The sequence below is a fragment of the Pieris napi genome, chromosome 5, assembly GCF_905475465.1.
Source record: "Pieris napi chromosome 5, ilPieNapi1.2, whole genome shotgun sequence".
NCBI classification, from domain to species: Eukaryota; Metazoa; Arthropoda; class Insecta; order Lepidoptera; family Pieridae; genus Pieris; species Pieris napi.
Window position 1 is genome coordinate 708,645 of NC_062238.1, and position 8,652 is coordinate 717,296.

The 8,652-nt window shown below is 37.9% G+C and overlaps 1 protein-coding gene across 1 annotated transcript in view; it reads right to left on the reverse strand.

Moving 5' to 3' along the window:
* The window catches only part of LOC125049458 (scavenger receptor class B member 1-like), a 33,428-nt gene extending 25,161 nt beyond the window's left edge, over positions 1 to 8,267 (reverse strand). The window contains exon 1 of the mRNA XM_047648768.1: positions 8,136 to 8,267. The gene's annotated coding sequence lies outside the window, so the exon portion shown is untranslated. The remainder of the gene's footprint in view (positions 1 to 8,135) is intronic.
* Between the last annotated feature and the right edge of the window lie 385 nt (positions 8,268 to 8,652).

Consider the following 8,652-nt stretch of genomic DNA (forward strand, 5'->3'; position numbering starts at 1 on the left):
TAGGGCAGTGACGACCCCATCGCCCGCTGGTGGGATATTTGAACAATAACTATTTCCACCAGCGCAGTCAGTTAGTCCAAGTAGTGGGAGTGTCATGCTGCGTAAGCAGCCGAATGAGCCGACACGACCGGGGTAATACCACTCTCCCATTGAAAAAAAGCGTGAAGTGGCCCACGCAGGACGTGTGTCGCGTTTCGTTTTATATTGTGGGATTCCCGGAAGCTCATTTCCTTCCTCTCCGAATCATCATGGCAGCGTTATTTAATAGAACTTTTTTACCCCAGGAGGGTACCTGCACTTCTAGTACAGGAGAATCCATCCCTGGGTGTACTCACTCAGGCTGTCCCGCGTATTCTGGGGGGGACAAAATACCGCTCAACTGCAGAGGCAAATCTAGAAATAAACTCACGGTAACACAATTTAACACTGACTTTACTAACATTAGGGGGCTTCAATCTAATTTAAATCCCGTCCACTTTCACCTCGAGACGGCTAAGCCGGCCTTATTGTTTCTAACGGAGACCAAGATAGTTCCCTCGTCTGTTCAACATTTGCACTATCCAGGCTATTGTCTTGAGCATAATTTTAGGCCACAAGCCGGTGTATGCGTTTACATTCGTGAGGATATAAATTTCCGTCGCCTCTTACATTTGGAAGAATCCGATCTTTCTACCTTGTGGGTACGCGTAGAATGTGCTGACCACCCCCGCATATACTGCTGCCTTTACAGGTCACACAGCGGCAACACCGAGGTCGATCGACTTATAGAACATGTCCAAACTGCACTCGATTCCCTTCTGTCTCTATCGCCTGCTGAAGTCGTTATACTGGGTGATTTCAATGCCCATCATTCTGAGTGGTTAAATTCTCGTACGACCGACTATTCGGGAAGAGGCTTCCATGATTTCGCTCTTGCATATGCTTTAACTCAACTGGTCACAACGCCTACGCGAATACCAGACCGAGCTGACCATCAGCCTTCGTTATTAGATCTTATGCTGACTTCTCACCCAGACTTCTATGAGGTTACTGTGGATGCCCCACTTGGGTCCTCCGACCACTGCTTGGTGCGAACCGTTGTGCCAATTAGGCGTCGAACCCGCCCGCAGTTTTCGGAATGCCGTCGTGTCTGGCATTACAAATCGGCCAATTGGGATGACATGCGTCATTTCTTTGCAGCATATCCATGGTTGCAAGTCTGCTTCAAGGGTAGTGATCCTGACGCCAGCGCTGAATCTGTCGCCGATGTGGTGCTACAAGCAATGGAACTCTATATCCCTTACTCTATGGTCCCCATTCGTGGTAAATCTCGGCCATGGTTTGGCCACTCTTGCAAAGAGGCTTCCCGTCTTAAGCTAGAGTACTATAAAATCTGGGCTCACGCAATGGCCATAAAGGATCCCGATTTAGCTCTCCATAAAAAGAAATTTAACGCAGCTACCCGAACCCTTAAACGAGAAATTTTTAAAGCAAAATCGGAACATATTGGCAGAATTGGTGAAAAGCTCGCGAAATTGCCCTCTGGAACTCGAGCCTTTTGGTCATTGGCGAAGGCAACTCAGGGAAACTTTTGTCAGCCCTCTTTACCATCCTTGCGAAAGGAGGATGACTCGATGGCTCACTCGGCGAAAGAGAAAGCAGAGCTCCTTTGCTCTCTCTTTGCATCTAACTCCACGCTCAATGACTCAGGGACCTTACCGCCCACTATTCCGCATTGCGGGTTTTCTATGCCTGAAGTTCGATTCGAACAGATTGGTGTGCGGAGGGCCTTAATCTCCCTTGATACCCACAAGTCAAGTGGTCCTGACGGCCTTCCCTCGATCGTTCTTAAGACCTGTGCTTCTGAGCTGACTCCGGTGCTTACACGGCTCTTTCGACTCTCGTACTCCTCGGGCGTAGTTCCAAGCTCATGGAAGACTGCGCATGTTCATCCCATTCCCAAAAAAGGTGACCGCTCTGAACCATCCAGCTACAGACCTATCGCAATCACTTCTTTATTTTCAAAGGTAATGGAGTCTATCATCAATAGGCAGCTCTTGCGATATCTGGAGGAGCACCAGCTAATTAGTGATCGTCAGTATGGCTTTCGCCGTGGCCGCTCGGCTGGTGATCTTCTTGCCTATCGAACTCATAGATGGGCCGAAGTTGTGGAAAGTAAGGGAGAGGCATTGGCCGCTAGCTTGGATATAGCTAAGGCCTTTGATAGGGTTTGGCATAGGGCGCTTCTTTCGAAACTACCGTCATACGGTTTGCCCGATGGCTTATGCCGATGGCTGGCAAATTTTCTTGTAGGACGTAGCATTAAAGTCCTAGTTGACGGAGCGTGTTCCAATCCTAGACCCATCAATGCAGGCGTTCCGCAAGGTTGTGTCCTTTCGCCGACCCTGTTCGTTCTGCATATCAATGACCTGTTGAATATCGACAACATCCATTGCTATGCAGACGACAGCACCATCGACACATTATATTCCGGCCATCCGAACATGTCTCGATCTGAAGTCGATGAGAGTCGCAACATACTTGTTCTCGAAATTGAGTCGATTCTGGAGAAGGTTTCTGTGTGGGGTAGTAACAACCTTGTTAAGTTTAATCCTACAAAGACTCAGGTTTGTTCGTTTTCTGCCAAGAAAGATCCTTTTGTCGTATCTCCTCAATTTGAAGGCGCTCTCCTTAGTTCGTCACACAGCCTCAGTATCCTTGGGGTTGGCATTTCGAAAGAAGTCCAATTTCGCAGTCATCTGGAAGAAAAAGCCAAACTGGCTTCCAAAAAGCTGGGTGTTTTGGGTAGGGCTAAGCAGTATTTCACTGAGGTGCAACGTATGCAGCTCTACAAAGCTCAAGTACGACCTCATATGGAATACTGCTCGCATCTCTGGGCCGGTGCTCCCAAATACCAGCTTCTTCCTTTTGACCAAATTCAGCGAAGGGCTTGTCGAATTGTCAATCTTCAATGTCTTACTGATCGGCTTGATTCTCTATCGCTACGCAGAGACATTGCGTCTCTTTGCGTTTTTTACAAAATTTATTACGGAGAGTGTTCGGAAGAATTGTTTGGGTTGATCCCTCCTGCCTCTTTTCAACACCGTACGAGCCGAACGACCTCTAAATTTCACCAGCATCATCTTGATGGTTGGAGGTCTTCCACGGTCCGCTTCACAAGGCATTTTCTTTTGCGAACTAGCGAACTGTGGAATCGGCTCCCGGGGGGGGGTCTTCCCTCAGAGATACGACCTCCAAATTTTTAAAAAACGAGCCTACTCCTCCCTCAAAGGCCGGCAACGCACCCACTAAAATGGGTGTCTATGGGCTGCGTGGACTGCCCTTTTTGGTCGTCCCGCAAGCTCGTTTGCCCCCCTATTATATAAAAAAAAAAAAAAAAATAAGAAAGTCTGAGTGAGCAAAATGTACAGCCTTGGTTTAAATGTGTTCTTACATTGGTCGTATGACGTGAGTTTTCTGTCTGTGAGCTTTACATATAAAAAAACTAACAAGTTCCTCACATTCATTACGACGACATAACGTAGTTTGTATTGAATAACATGCTAGAGTTTTAACAGTTATTAAAAACTACTTTATAAAGAAGGGTTCGCAAAGTCAGTTTAAGACGGTTGCGCATGGGGTCTGCATTAAGTTATTATTTATTAGTGTCTTTAGATAGAAACGATGATGATAAAAAATACTTTTAAATAGTTTGTTTACCTGGCATGCAAAGCGCTATAAATACGCGACTTATTGACTAATTATTGAAAGTTATCTTTTGAAATTGCTTTTTACCTTGACCTTGACCTTTCTGGTTTGTTATTCGTAGTGTCAGCTCTCATACCTTTCGAACTAATTTCACTCCTTTGTTTGTTTGTTCCGGTCTTTCTCTTTGGCGCCATAAGTAATAATAAATAAAATATATATTTCTTGTGCTTAACTTTATAGACTTTAATAAAAATTGTAATGATTAATGTATCCAAATCTCAATTATTTAAAGTGTTTTAATAGTATTTTTTATTAAATAATAAATTTATATTATCATTTTAAAATATAACATCAAATTTTGAAAGGAATACACAAAATTATACAGTTAAAAATAAATATATATTTTTGCTAGTAGTCAAAAATAACAATAATTAATTATTGACCTTTGAAGAGATAGAGAGAACATTGACTTATTATAAATTAATTATATACGACGTATGTGAAGTTTATATTTAGTAATTAATTAACCTATACATCAGAAGATACGATACACTTTAGCTGCTGGTAAGACAATTAAAGTGATTATTTTTATAAATAAGGGAAAATTTACGAATAAGGACTGTGTCTGCGCAAACATTAATAATTTAATCAAAATGAATGGGGGATAAGACAGGATTAATAGAATATATTACATAACACAAATACATATTTTCGCAATTTTTAAGGCTTTGGTTTGGAGACTTTCATTCAAAAGTTGTCGTCATTTAACGATATTACTAGATATAATCTTAATAAGATATTTTGTTTGATGCATATTGGAAAATGCTGGTCCTGCTTGACATTAAAACTAGACAAAATCAACTGGTTGCTAAATCTAAAGGTAAACCTTTGCTTTTTTAAAATTTACTTTTTTTTAATATTCAACTTTGACGTAACTCACTCACTGTTTGACTGTAAATATTTTTTTTTTATAAAGAATAATGTAAAATGTATAGTTGTGAATATGTGAGCACCATGTTATATGTATAATTTAGTTATCTGCTGCATTGTGTTTTATAACACCATGCGCCTTTTTTATTTTAGTATAGTAGTGTTTTTTTGTTCTAGGTACATTGTCTTCACATATAAACAATGTATACAAAATATAGTAAAAACTATTTTAAAAGAGTATGTTTCTTGCCTATTCTCCTCCATATGATACCTTTTGGAAGGGGCAACAAAGTTATTTTTTTACCTTGTAATTTTGACTTTCAAAAGTGCCTTTTCAATAGACGTAATTGAAATAAATTGACTTTGATAATTATAAACGGTCCAGGCACGGAACACAAAATATATTTATAAAATTATATTTCATATTCTGGTTGCCTTAAGTCGATTAAAAATTCAATAATGATAAAATTGATTATACAGAAAAAGTGATTGGTGTGGTAATTCTGTTATTGTCTGCCAACACTCAATTATGGCCCATTAAATGTGTAAGTCAACGTTCTTATTATATCCGATAAAGCAAGATTTTATTTTTTAATACAGAGCAAGGAACTTTTGCATTTCAGATTGGCATTATAGAAAGAAAACAGTGTAGTGCATCCTTTATTTTGATTATATTACTTTATACGCCGTTATATTTTGTGTTAGAAACCTGGTTTATACACATTCGTGTTCTTATCGTGTCTGTATCTTAAGATCTTCTTTTTGTTGGGCTTATTCTATAAATATATAAATCGATATAATATAAATATAGCCTCGTTAGAAAGGCTGTTTTGGGAAGCGTAGTGTAGTTTTTCCAACGACTAGCGCAAGGGAGTCACCTGCGAGACTCGGAGCTAAACTTGAGTTGTCGTGGGCAAGAAACCTGAAGGGCAATAGACCCGGAAGGGAGTGTGAGAGTATAGAGGAGAGTATTTTTTGTAACCGAATAGAACATGCACTACGCACGGCGGGACTTTAATTTTTCAAAATTATTTAGAAGAAAATATAGCTTATGTAGCATCCTAATAATAAAATTGTTATTGGGCCTAATAGTGTTTTTTAAGTCTATTTGTTACATAAACAAATAAAAGTATTTTTGTTAAAAGTATGTGTCATTTATTATTTGACCTCATATTTGTTTGATCTGGGGAAAACTAATCTTAACTTCAAATATCACAAAATAAACTCCTAAAAACACTCTTTTATCTGGACCGCTTTACTCTCACAAAAAAAACTTATACGCAGATTTAAAAGTTATGAGTGTCAAACAAATGTGAATATTCTACGCGCATATAAATTGGCCATACAATAACGAGTACTTAGAAGTCACAAAATCTAGTTCTAAGTAAACCTCGAAACGGAAAAAGAAATATTCTTTACGATTGTGTTAACTTATACAATAAAATCTCTAACGCAATCAAAGAATCTGCTAAAACATTTTTAATTTTATTAATAGTTCATGTAACGTTAAAATCCTTTCCGAATTCGTTAAGGAATTTAATAAAAAAAACTAACGCTATAATTGAATTTAATAAATAAAATCTCTATCTATCTAGATATGCCACTTAGATATTTTGATAATTAAACATATTTTTTATATTATGTGTAACGTCTACATATTGTATGGTACACTAGTTATTTTATTATGGCCGCGTTATAGTTGATACGCTTGTTTAAAACTCCATCAAATCTCTGATTGTAATATTAATTTAAAAAGATTGTAATTGATGTATCTTTATCTAATAATAGTTTAGTATGTTTCTTGCCTACTTGTGTAAACCGTATACAAGCGTTTTAGATAACGTTGTGGCATTAGGAGACTAATAAACTTTTATTTGAGAGCCGTTTTGCCACTTCACCGTACCTACCTCAGTTTATTCATAGAAGCATTATGTTAAGTTTCATTCATAATAGCCAATTTATAGTTGAATATTGATGTTCGAACTAGTAGGATTACCCGATATAATTCGTTCCGTTATTATCATAGTTATCGCTCTATTTGCTAATGGGACTGCCATTTCAATAATGACTATTTATTTAACATTATTTAATTAGTGTGAAGCTAACATAAGACTTTTTAAAACAATCACATGTCGAAGTTTATACAGGATATTTTATTTTTATTTTCTATACCGACCAGTTAACTCGTTATTACATTTTGAAGTAGATTTTTTATATAGAACAGTGGGCAAACGGGCAGGATACCTGATGTTAAGTGATACCGCCCATGGACACACTCAATGGCAGAGGGCTATGCAACGCATGCCGGCCTTTTAAAATTGGTACGCTCTTTTCTTTTAAGAGCCTAAGTCAAATTGTTTGGGAAATATTTCAGTGGACAGCTGGTTCCACATAGTGGTGGTGGTAGCTATTAGGAGCGTATATTAAAAAATCTAAACCATAGAAGGTGGTTTTGTCGTATAAATACCTAATAATAATTTTGTTCTGGGTCATGGTTTCAAGTTCATATGATTCTTTTTATTTACCTACAGACAAAGCAAGCCACATCGCCGGTGGCTGGCAGTCTTTCTAAACCTTTCAGCCTTCACCATAAAATAAAAATAAATCAGTGGCGCTACAACCTCTTTAGGTCTTGGCCTCAGATTTCTGAATCTGTTTCATGATCATTTTTAAATCTAATAGGCAAGTAGGTGATCAGCTTCCAGTGCCTGACACACGCCGTCGACGTTTTGGGTCTAAGACATGTCGGTTTCCTCGCGATGTTTTCCTTCACCGATCGAGCAAATGTTAAATGCGCACATAGAAAGAATGTCCATTGGTGCACAGCCGGGTATCGAACCTACGACCTCAGGTATGAGAGTCGCACGCTGAAGCTACTCGGCCAACACTGCTTACAGCCTTCACTATACCATGTGTTAATTCATAAGTGTTTTGTGTGATTCATATAATATACCAACATGAATAAATTATATTTTGATTTGAATTGCGCATAGAGTAAAGATCCATTGGTGCAGAGCTGGGATTTAAATCCACGACCTATGTGTTTATCATGCCAACACTCCGAGAAATATGTTGTAATCATCTGAACCAATAATTTTTTTTCACCTTAATTGTGAAGTTTAAACATTAAATAATTGTATTGCTCGCACTTAACCTTATATTTTCATAATTATACGAGTACTAAGTTTGGAGGACGTATTTATTTTTAAGAACCGTGTTTATTGGAGAAATATTTTTACGTTCTAAGGAAGTATTTTTAATTAAAAATTCATCAACATGTTTAAACATTTATAGGTTTTAAATGATTAACAGAGAATTTCAATAGTTGAAGTCATTGTCGCTTTTGTTACATTATGTGTATTTCTTAAAAACAAAATTTTATTAAACCCGAATTTAAAAAAAATATTTTCGTTACTTCCAGTAAAATATCAAAATTATAAAAAAAATATGACATGATGACCTCAGTTATAGTCAATAAATAATTTATTTAGATATAATATGAATGTGTCAATTCCTACCTTTTAAATCCACAAATTAGCACTAACACAAAAAAAATTGTCTACACACACGTAATTTTTTAGACGGGCATTCTGCGCGCGTACTCGGTTAGACTGCGTGTGCGCACAAACCATTTCCTATTTAAGCCGAACATCAGTATTCTACATTGATATGAAGATAAACTATTTTGGCGACGGATGAGTTGCTACAGACCGTTCAAGACATGAAAAATACCAAAAGCTTAAACCTCATGCATATTTGCGGTGGTAGGTGGTACTCAGAGATGTCCTTTACGATTGTATTAACAGTTTTATAACTAGGCAACGGATACATTTAATCCCCATATCTATAGGTATATATAAAAATGTTATGTTGGTTTGTGTACGCTTCAAAAACTCAAAAAGTTCTGCACCGATCGAGCTGAAATTTTAGCATGATATATAAAGCGCATCAAGGATTGTTTTTGACGTGACAACGTCTTATAATTCGATGGAGCCGGCTGCATGCACGAAAAAACATGACTCATGCGGCGTTACC